The sequence below is a fragment of the Rattus norvegicus genome, chromosome 1 (assembly GCF_021556685.1).
Source record: "Rattus norvegicus strain SHRSP/BbbUtx chromosome 1, alternate assembly SHRSP_T2T, whole genome shotgun sequence".
Taxonomy (NCBI): Eukaryota; Metazoa; Chordata; class Mammalia; order Rodentia; family Muridae; genus Rattus; species Rattus norvegicus.
The window spans coordinates 159643362-159655000 of record NC_141534.1 but is presented as its reverse complement, the minus strand read 5'-3'; the positions used below and the strand labels follow the sequence as shown (position 1 = coordinate 159655000).

The 11639-nt window shown below is 40.9% G+C and overlaps 1 pseudogene; it reads right to left on the bottom strand.

Moving 5' to 3' along the window:
* Positions 1-10059: 10059 nt before the first annotated feature.
* Cep20-ps1 (centrosomal protein 20, pseudogene 1) lies at positions 10060-10745 on the bottom strand (annotated as a pseudogene).
* Positions 10746-11639: the final 894 nt, after the last annotated feature.

Below are 11639 nucleotides of genomic sequence, written 5' to 3'. Positions count from 1 at the left end.
CAGTGTCTCTCATTATTTCTGCTCTGGTACTCAAGTTAGCTGGCCTGGAAGCTCCAGCAGGCTCTCATCTCTCTCCCTCCATCTCTCTGTGGAAGTGTCACACCACCACACCCAGCTGCTTTATCTGGTCTCAGGGATCAAACTCAAGGGGTGTGTGGTGTGTGTGTGTGTGTGTGTGTGTGTGTGTGTGTGTGTGTGTGTGTGTGTGTGTGTATACCATGGCTAGTATATGGAGGACAGTTTGCTAGAATCATTTTTCTCCTTCCCTCACATGAATTCTGGACATCAAAGTCAGGTTATCATTTGGTCTTCCTGAAACGCAGACTTTAAAAAAGTGCTTACGTTCTTGGTACTGTACCTAATTATGATACATAAATGAATTATCTTTGTTCCCATAATATTTGGGATACAGCCTGGCTATAGAAGCCAAGGGTTGACTAACCACTATGAATGTAACTTTTTAGCATTGTGTTTCTCGCTACATTGTTGCATTTTTCTCCATGTATTTTGAGGCACTAGAATAAGGAAAGCATAAACAAATATTCGATGCAGTAAAGAAACCAATTAAGATATAATGAGGCTACTAAAATAAGACAGATGCTTCTTTGGTTATTTTTCCTGGTGTGACAAAAAAAACAGATAAGAAAGACTTAAAGAAGGAAGTATTCATCTTAGCGTGTAGTTTCAGTGATGTAAGAACATAGACTCAGCTACATTGTATCTTTGTTTCTGAACTAGGAGTGAGATAGACTATAAGACTATAAAAACATGTGGCAGAATAAGCTATTCACTTCATGATGAACAGGAAGCAAGGAGGACAGAAAGGGATTGGGATCAAGACACAGCACACACATACATACACACACATATAACTGTGATATATATATATATATGTACATATATATGTGTATTATATATTATTAATTATATATATCATATATATATATATAATCTGTGGATATATATCCACATTTACTTACTTCCACAAGATAGGTTCCATCACCAAAAGTTTTCAGAATTTTCCAAAATAGTACCAGCAGCTGGGAACCAAGTGTTAAACTCATATGCACCTATAGGGAACTCAAAACAGAATATTTTGTTCCTACCCCACTCCCACAGATGTACCTCACAATACAAAAGACAGTTAGTACATCTCCAAATGTTCCCAAAGCCTTAATTGTTCTAACATTGTCAAGTTTAAGTTGAAAGTCTACTGCAACTCAAAGCCATCTCTTAGCTGTGTCCCCCTAATATAAAAATCAAAGTTATACTGATAAAATGGCATAAATGAAATATTCCTCACTACAGAACAATGGAATATGAGAAGAAAAAATCTGATAAAAATCAAGAACCCAGCAGGAAAAACATTAAATCTGATAGTTCCATGTCTGATATCTAAGTATGTGGTAGCAAGACGTGAGCACCAATGGGCCTGGGCAACCCTACCACTATGGTCATGGGCTGGCTTCTCTCACTGTCTGTGGCTTCTTTGGCAAATATTCCATGTTCCTAACATCTTTAGCATCCTGGAACCTCTACTGTATCTATGCCTTCACCATAACAGTTTCTACATTTCTTCTCAACAACAACCTACAAAGGACTCTTAACGCTATGCATTGCCTAGCCTCCCCAGTGTTCATTTAAAATCTGTGTGGAAGGCTGAAAGACCTCATAACGTTTACATTGTGCATTCCCATCGTACCAGCATCACATGCGTGAAGTCAATGTCTGCCATCATCTTAAGAAGTAACAGCCTTCTGGCTGCAGGGACATTCGGAGTGGACACAACGATCGCTGCCTCTGAAGAGAAGAATTACCACACCTATGGGTGAGGTTCTGCGCTCAGTATTTGAGAGGCCTCCAGGTAAACCACACTGTGAAGAAAGGTGCAGAGTTCCTCATCCGTACAGAGTGGATTCAGAACATCCTCAATCCATAAAACCTCCCCATGCTTTGTCAAAAGGTAATGACAGAAACTGAAGATAATAGATTAGAGGACATAGCCTGTTCTATCTCTTCTAGATAGTGAGTTATTAGACACCCTACCTATCCTCAATGCCTTTCGGCTCTGTGTAACCACCCTTTGGCTTATCTAACCATCAATTTAGTATAATTATAGGATGAAGAGATCATTTTAAACCATGCCAAAGGAATTTAAATAGAAAAAACTGAAGTATAGAAAAATAGTTCTAATTCTTCCTAAAAATATATTTTATACACATATAAAGTTTGTGTTCATTGTCTTCTTGAGTTAATTTGACAGCCAGCAGCTTTGAAGGAGCAACTCATAAAAAGAACAAATGCTTTTAACTTGGATGAAGCCTGATTTATTATTTTCTGTTATGAGTATTGCCTTTTGGTTCCTATTTTCTTGCCTATCTTTAGGTCAGAAAGATTATCGTCTATGCTTTCCTCATTGTTATACTGTTCACAAGAGCCAGGAAACAGAATCGTTCCAGTTGACTGTCATCTAACAAATGCACAGTGGAACCTTATTAACCTGTAAAGAAAAAATAAAATTGTTGGTAAATAGATGGAACTGAACACACACACACACACACACACACACACACACACGCACACACACACACACACCATGCAAGGTTACCCAACCCTAGAGAGATAAATATTGCATTTTCTATCATATGCCTATTATATCTGTGAATTCTTGTTGTTTTTAACCTGGAATGCTAAAAGGCCAAGATGGAAAGGGGCCATTAGAAGGAAAGGACGAGGAAGTACCTTAAGGCCGAGGGGACAGTAAAATACGCAGGTTACAGGAAAGGGGAACATTGGAGGGGGAAAGGGGTAAGTGAGGAGGAGGAGGGTATAAAGACAAAGAAAGTAGGAGGAAAGATAGGCAGCACTGGGGGATATATGAAAAAAGGGAAACCTATCTTACAAGCCTAATGAGTGTATTTTTATTAAGTTCTAAAACGGTGGTACCTAAACAGGAAGATAATGCTTCTACCAGAAGCCATCTGCTACTGAACAAAAATCTGGATGTGAGACACTTCCTACAGACTGTCAGTGGAGGAGACCACAGAGGCTCACAAACCAATACATGTGATCGCCAGTGCTCTTCATTAGCTGTCATAACTTTACCATTAGAAGCTTGTCTTATTTAGGGGTCTCTATTGCTATTTAAAAATACCATGGCCAAAACAAGCTTAGAAATGAAAGAATTTATTTCAGCATACAGTTCTGCATCATTGAACGAAGTCAGAACAGGAACCTTGGAGGCAGGAACCGAAGCAGAGACCATGAAGGAGTGCTGGTTACCGGCTTGCTTCTCGTGGCTTACTTAGCCTGCTGTCTTTAACCATTAATCAAGAAAATGCCCACAGGCTTACCCAAAAGCCAGTCTGGTAGAGGCATTTTCTATATCGAGATTCCCACTTCCCTAAATGACTCTAGCTTGGGTCAAGTTGACCAAAACTAACCAGAATGAACCTGTTTCTGAAGAAGCCACACACTTTAGTCATGAGTATTGAAAAGGCAAGCTGAAACTGCATTGTAAACTTCCTCTTACTGGCTAGCTTTCATAGTACCAACGGAAACCATACAGACTTCAGGGAGAGAAAGGTTATCAATAGTTGGTCTCAGCTGGGAAGCCTGAACTCTACAATAGTGACTGGCCTGGCAAGATATGCCCATTGCTGCAACAGTGGCCTGAGTATTATGAGAATAGAGCAAACCTCCTTCCAGTTAGATTTGAGGACTGTTCCCTAGGAGGGAACATACACAAGGTACCATAAACCCTGTTAAAAGATGGTGGCTGGAGAGATCGGAGGTACTAATGGGGAACCCACCTCTCTAGTGTTGTTAAATGGTCAGGTGGTCAAGCTACCTTATAAATACTCATATCGATTTTCACAAATTATTGCTGTTCTTAGCCTTTGTCAGTGAAGATTCTTGTTGCAGTGAGTAGTAGTTAACACAGACTGGTAGCTCGTCGAACTGATAAAAAGCAGACAGTGGGCTGCTTATGACCAAATGGACCAGTCATCTACGTCACCACTCCAAGAGAGAGTGAAGAGCATGGAATACATGAAAATGCATAGAGATTTTCACAGCAGAATGCACTGGCGCCATATTTGCACCAGACTGAGTCTGCCAACATTTCATCATGGAATGGGGAGGGTTTATAAACACCACCCTCCCTGATGAACTGTGGAAAATGAATGGTAGCCACGGCAGTGACTGTCACTTTCTTCAGTCTTAGACCCTCTGATAAGATGCCCATGCCCCAGTAGATGACCCCCCCACCCATGCTCATGCAAACATCCCTAACTAAACTCAGTGTGTTACACACACACATATAAAGAGCATGAGAGGAGGAAGGTTTGTTGTAAAGAAGGAAGGCTTGTCTCCTGGGCTGGGCAAAGGATGAGGAAAGAAATATAAAAATTGAAAATATCAAAATTTCATTACATACATGTGTGAAACTGTCAAAGAATAAAACTCTTTTAAAGGAGGGGAAAGTGATGGTGCACATAATCAAAATACATTGTATGTGTGTATGAAACCTTCAAAGAAATTTAAATAAAAATAAAACTAAAATTAAAATTACATTTCTAAAATGATAAAAAGGGGGGTAAAAATAGGGGTATGAAATAATATACTCCATTATCCCCATTTCAATGAGCTGCTGAAACACTCTTATGTCCTAAGGTCATGCTCTTAAATGATTTAAGCTCTAAGGGAAACACCCCCACTATCCCTGGCCCCACTTGTGGGCAATGAAGTCTGGTTCCCACGCCATGTCAAAGACAAGTGGATATTAATTTGACTTATTCTGAGGAGACCTCAAAATACCTTTCCTTTTAGCTCAAGGGAGAACAGAGCAAACGTTTTTGACAGAAACTGGTGAATCTCCAGGGCTTGGATATCAATTTCATGTGTCCAATCTATTGACCATCCTTGAGAGATTCTCCCTCAGGCTCATGCAATGGCTGGGCCAACAACAGAAGAGTGAGGCTGGTCTGTTTTCTTAGTGAGGTCTAGCCCAGAGGGTCCAGCACATTGTCTCATCCGCCTGGAGATCTGGTCTGCTCCCACCAACACACGCTGCTTGCTACCAGTATTAATAACGCTAGCAGCGGGAGGCTTCACACCAGAATGGGGGCTGCCTGGGTAATTATCCAGTGGCCTAGGATCAGCCAGTAAATTACTCTGTGACTAGGGAATTCAGCAGGTCACCAGCGTCACTCTGACACTCTCACTTTATTGCTCTCCCCTCCTGCTGCACTGATATTCATTTGTCTGGTTTGCATTCAGGTCATTGCTCCAGTGACTTTTTTTTTCGGTGACTTTTTTTTTAATGTCTAAGGGGTGAGCAGTAGCCCCTTTGAGGAGTCTGCTAGCCAGGCCAGTTGGGATGGCTTTAGAAAGAAGAGAAGAGAAACATTTATTTTATGATACCATTCCTTGCCCCCAGGCATGCTATCACTTGTTTTCTGATGCACTCATAACCACATTTTAATTATTTTTCTCACACAGCTGTGACTCCTTTCTAACATGCCAGGTCATGTAACCTCGAATAGTGTGGAAAGGAAAGACAGAAAATTCTGTGCACTCCCACCTCACCCAGTTTGCTCCAGCTGTTCCAGAATGAGAATTGGGTGTGCAGATTAGTTTTCCAATTGCGGTGGTCTCTCTGAGTCATGTGCCCGAGTTATTCCTTTTATCGAACTCACTCTTTCCCACACTCCTTCTCTTGTTTCAGATCTTGCCATGGACAGCACACCTCCCAGACACCTCTATGAACCCATGCAGAACACAGCCATGTTCTCGTCCCTCCTGTTCCACCACAAAATCCATTTCACAATACCCAGCTAACCAATTGTCTCTTCTCTTTCCTGTCCTGCCCTTCAAGTTGTCAACCTGACAGAAACAAGAACATCCTTACCAGGATCCACTCAGAGTAGCCAATGGAAGCAAAGAAATAGACAAGGAAAGATAACTCCCAGTTCTACCTCCTAGGCAAGCTTGATGTCTACTTTGCCCTCAGCTGTTACACACAATACCCAGCAGCACCGCTGAAGAAACTTGCTGTGCTTGAACTTCCCAGAGCTTGAAAAAAGAACTCTATTGCCATTTCCCAGAACTGGCCATTGCATCTCTCCCTCCTCTCAACTCTATAAATGCATCTCAAGACGATCCTGTGAATCTCATTAAATGTGTGCGCCGACTCTATCTTCATACCCTTGAAAGGAGCTCATCAAAGTTTCAGATTCTATAATATGGAGCAATCAATCTCTAGGGTTCTGTACCACTAAGGTAACCTACAGTTACCACTCTGCTGTTAATGCCTTTTTGAAAAATGGGCTATAAATGTGATAATAAATGCAGATCATTTCCCACAAATAGATCAGTCGATCTAGCCCCTGATAACTATCCACCCACCCAATTTCACTACTGAGTGTGCTCTGAGTTCCTCCCGGCACAAATGCTGCTGCAGAGGTGGCTTTACCTACGCTGTTCCCTCAGCTTGGAATGCCCTTTCTTCTGCAGGAACATGCTATACCCTCCGTATAGTTTGTAACGCATCTTTAATCGCCATCTCTAAGGAGTCTTTATTAACTTAGAATATACCATGAGGAAGAGTTCAAACTGCAGTATCAAACATTCTACCATTTGGCCTACCATTTCCTGGCTATGGCACTGTGGGAAAATTATTTACTTATCTAACTGGGCTCCAATCTCCTCATCTGTGAAATGGAAACCTGGGAGGAAACATGAGAGTTTCTCTCTGCTGTGACTACGGAGATTGAAACAGGGAACGTATTGTTGAAATAATAAGCACTACACAAAAGCTTGTACCTTATTATTGATGATCCAAATTGTAACTAATCACTGATACCATTTACTTTAAAAGGTGTATTTTATAGTTCTGCCTCCCTACAAGACTGTGACCTTCTTAAAGCTAGAGGTTTATTTTTATCCATATTCCAAAACTATGCCCAGATCATGAAGAATCAACAAATGCTTTCTTTGGTGAGTTAAATCATACGTCTAAGAAAACAAATATTTTTAAAAGGACAAGAATTTTAAAGAAGAGGATGTCAAGGAATCTTCAACATGAAAACCTACAGATCCCTGCACACGCTTCCATACTTGTACTTCTAGCTTTACTTTTGATCCTTGAAATTTATTTATGTAGCAGGTGTCACTGTCTCTAGTTTAAACACCAGAGAATATTAACTTCTACATAGTCCCAGAGCAGTTTTCCAGATGCAACGTCCCATTGCTTTTCTCCCTGGTTACGCTTCATATGCCCACTGACCCGCCCTAACAGGGAGTAGTGGTTAAGCCTATCTTACAACTCAGCTGTCACTCCTCGTACTGGGAACAGTGATCATCTTCACAATGCCATTCCACATGGTGTCCACTGTACTTGCCTCCAAGAATGCCAGGGAGAAAGCGCACAGTGCCCCATGTGCTGTGCAGAAGAAACGTGCATTTCTGATGATGCTTTGGGCATCTCCAGGCTTCTCCTGTGTTCCTGTGCAGCTGAGAAGGTGAAGCGTGAGGCTATCAAAAGCTGCAAACAGTCCCTACCTCTGGAGACAGGCATTTACCAGAAGAAAGAAGGACCAATAGCTTCCCAGAGCATTGTTCAGCCACATTAGAGAGAGGATTAAGCAGATACATTCAGCTATTCTAACAGACTTTCTTTAAGCCTTGAATACGCCTCTCACACTCTCTCAGATAATCACATTAGTTTTGTCATTAAAAGATTCCTTTTATAGAAAGTACCTAAACCGCTCACACCACCCAGAGAGGGTGCATACATTATCAAGCTCTAAGACAAACAAAAGGGATTTTTTTTTGGTCCCACATCTGTTTTTCCTTATTCTTCATATTTTGGGAGAAATCAAGGTGGAAATTATTTTTGTAAACGGCCAGTGGCTAGAAAGCAAATCTTACCTCCTCACCCTGACAGTCTCCCTGCAAGGAGAACAGGGAACACCAAATGCCTTTAGGGTAGAGGCCAGCAAGGAAAAAAAAAAAAAAACAAAAAACAAACAAACAAAAAAAAAAAAAAAACAAAAACAGAAGAGTAAGATGACAGGATAGGAGGTGGATAGAAATTGGTGTACTTACCTCCCTGCCCCAGGAAATTCCATTTGGAAATAAGGAAGCATAGCAAAGTGTCTAGATGAGAACAACAGCAACCTCTTACTACCTCTGTGACATCTGTAGACAGAAGGGAGTCCCTTCACTCCCACTGGTCTCAGTATTCTCTTTCCTCCTGCCAGAGTTGTGAGGACCTTCATGACAAAATGGCCGAAAAGACAGGAAAAAGAGTTCAAAGAACAGCAAAGAATGACCCATGTGGTTAAGCACGGATCTCTTTTGTTCAGCCCCATAATAACAACAGTAAGGGTTATATCTGGATTTGTTTTTCACAGCAATGTGACTGGTGCCTAACAGAATAAACATTTAATCATTTGTCTAAATATATAGGCTTTAACTGTCTTCCCATGACCCACTACCCCTCGTCAGTAACACTCAGCAAACTCCCATCCCTCAAGTCCAAGTTTAAATGTTATTCTCAGACTGTCCAGATAAATTCGTGACTGTCATGGTCTTGCTTTCCAACTTTCAAATGCAATAATAATTTTGATCCCAATGTTTTTAATTACTTGCCATTCAATGACCTCTTCCCATTACCTTTGAAGTCCCTGAGAATATTGGACTTTATCCTTATTTCTTCATTTTATTATTGCTTATTTGCTATTAGATGTATGTTTTTACTGATTAATCACAAGGGAAGAAACAACTCAAACACTTGATGTAAGTTGGCTGAACTGAGGAAGCTGTTAATTAAGCTTCAATGCAAAAGGCATTAAACCTCTACAGCTGCAGAGTAGGTATTAGAACAAACCCTAAGCACTGATTCGCTCTTTAGAGTACTGTGTAAGAACGATTTGAATTAAGTGTCAGATTCTTACCTCCTAATCGAGGAAAGCAAGGAGGTCTCTTAAATTATGATGGAGACAATTAAGATTAAAGTCCCTTAACATCAATGTAATTGTTGTCTAAAGTCAGATAACTCTTCAACTTACTTCAAATGTGACAACCAAAAATGACTCAAGCATTACCCAAAGGATATGCTAGGTTGGGAGTAAGGTGCTGCCTCAATTGATTTACATCTAAGAGCAGATGACTGGAGAGATGGCTCAGTGATTAAGAGCCCCTGCTGTTCTTGCAGAGGACCTAGATTTAGTTCCCACTACCAACATGGCAGCTCACAATGTCTGTCACTCCAGTTCCAGAATTCTGACACCCTTTTCCAGCCTCCTAAAGCTGTGCAAACATACGGTGCCCTTATATACTAGTATGTAAAACATTCATGCACATCAAATAAAGATAAATAACACTTGGGAGGGAGAGGGTTTATTTCAGCTTACAATTCAATATCACAGTTCATCACTGAGAGAAATCAGGGCAGAAGCTAATGCAGAGGTCACAGAGGAGTGCTATTTACTGACTTGCTCCCTATGTCTTGCTCAGTCTTTCCTACTGAACCCTGGATCACCTGCCCAAGGGTGACACCACCCACAATGAACCCTCCCACATTGATCATTAATTTTAAAAAATGTATTACAAGTTTGCCCAGCAGCCAATCTGATGGAGGGATTTTCTCAATTTAGAGTCCCTCTTTCCAAATGAATCTAGCTTGTATCAAGTTGACATAAAACTAGCCAGGGTAGACAGTAATTCATTTTTTTAAATCAAACTTTATAGGAAATAAATTCTGGTTTTAATGACCCTTTAAATATTTTTTCAAAATATGAATTAATTTCCCTATAGGTCCGTATAATTCTAGCTGGAAAAAGTTTAGTGAACGGAGCATATGGACAAAGACCTGTTCTTGTGTTTTCTTTCTTCGCTAGGACTGAACCCAGGAACTTGCACATGGGAGGCAAGTGCTTTACCAGTGGCACATCAACAGTCCTTAGAGCTGGCCTTAAAAAAAACAAACTATGCAAAGTACTAAAAAGCCCTTTCAGATTTCACAAATGAGAACTTTAAAAATACATCCTAAAAACAATAAATTTCCCCCCAGTGGCAGCCAGCAAACTAGACTACAGATGAGCATTTCACAGATGCAGTAAACCGTGAGTGACTGAATGTTTGCAGACATTCAAACTCTTACAGACAGTGGTGGTCTAATTGATGGCACTGGGAATAAGTTAGTTACTCCACACACGGCTGAGGTGAAGAGCCTGGTGTACGCATCATCTAATGACTGCCTGTGCAGCAGCATGAAGCTCTTCAGTCAGGGTTCTTGGCACTGTGTCCTTCCTCAGGTGGTCATCATCTGGTCTTCTGCTGGGCTTCCAGCTGAGATGCTTGTTTGCAGGGCGCTGTGTTGATTCTGTCAGAAGCACATTCTAGACTCCATCTGGGGGACCACGCCAGAAATGGGATTGAGTTATCCTTTGATTCTTCAAAGGCATTTAGTTCACGGATGAGACACTGCCTGTCCAATGGAACTACAGGTTGACCAGATTCTGCTATGAGGACAGAGGCTGTGTATTTATATTTGTTGAATTCCAAATAATCCCTAATTAATCCATTAATTAGAAAGTTCTCATGAGACAATGATGGTCGGGGTTCACGATCATCATCCAGGGCAGTGAAAACTTCAGCACAGATCCTTGCTTTTAAATGTCTTAACACTCCCCTTTTTTCCAAGGTGAAACAGCTTTCAATTCAGTAACAGTCGCCATTTTTCAACAGCCTCTGGTGCCACTCCTCTCCAGTGTGTATGCCAACACCATTTTTTTCTAAGAGCAGCCTCTTACAGGGTAGAGTTTTGTGGCATCAGTAAGGGAGACAAGGACCATCTAGTCTATGGACTATCTCTAACTAAAGGCAGCAATTAAGAATGGTTATGCTTCATAATTAGAGGAGAAAGAAAGGCTTTGCATGATAAACACAAACTAAAAGAATGCATGAGCACTAAGAAGATTCTACAAAAGATACTTGAAGGACCCAAAAGAAAGACAAATATGATTTCAAAAGAGAAATTTTGATTAAATTTACTGATGTACCTCAAGGTCTTAGGAACCAATCTGGAGATGAATAGCCATGTATACCTTGTTAAGGATGTTAGTTATCCAAAACACACACACACACACACACACACACACACACACACACACACACACACACAGTTTGTTTTCCACCTCAACTTGGTTAGCTTCTCGTGCTCAATATTAAAATACATAGGAAGCAACTCCCTTGGTGTCTGCTCATGTTCTATATTAAGTTTTCTTTGGTGGTCATGGTGGTACATGCCTAGTAATCCAGCATTTCGGGATGCTGAAGCACGAGAGTCTTGAGTGTGAAGCCAGCCAGAGTTTCATGATGAAACATTATCTCAGATAGATAAAATGACCAGTTTTTGACAAAGAGTGCCAAGCTGCTGGAATCGGAAAAGAAAGAGCCAGGGACCATGGAGGGAAGATCCAGCTGCAAGTCCAGGTTCCCAGGTCCTGAAAATGTAGTAATTCCCTCCCTTTGTGTATCCATAATGATCAAAGCAAAGGTCGTGTGAGCATATTAGAGCTGGGAAATGTGCCCATCTATAAAATTTTTGCTTCTCTCAATCTGAAGTTGAT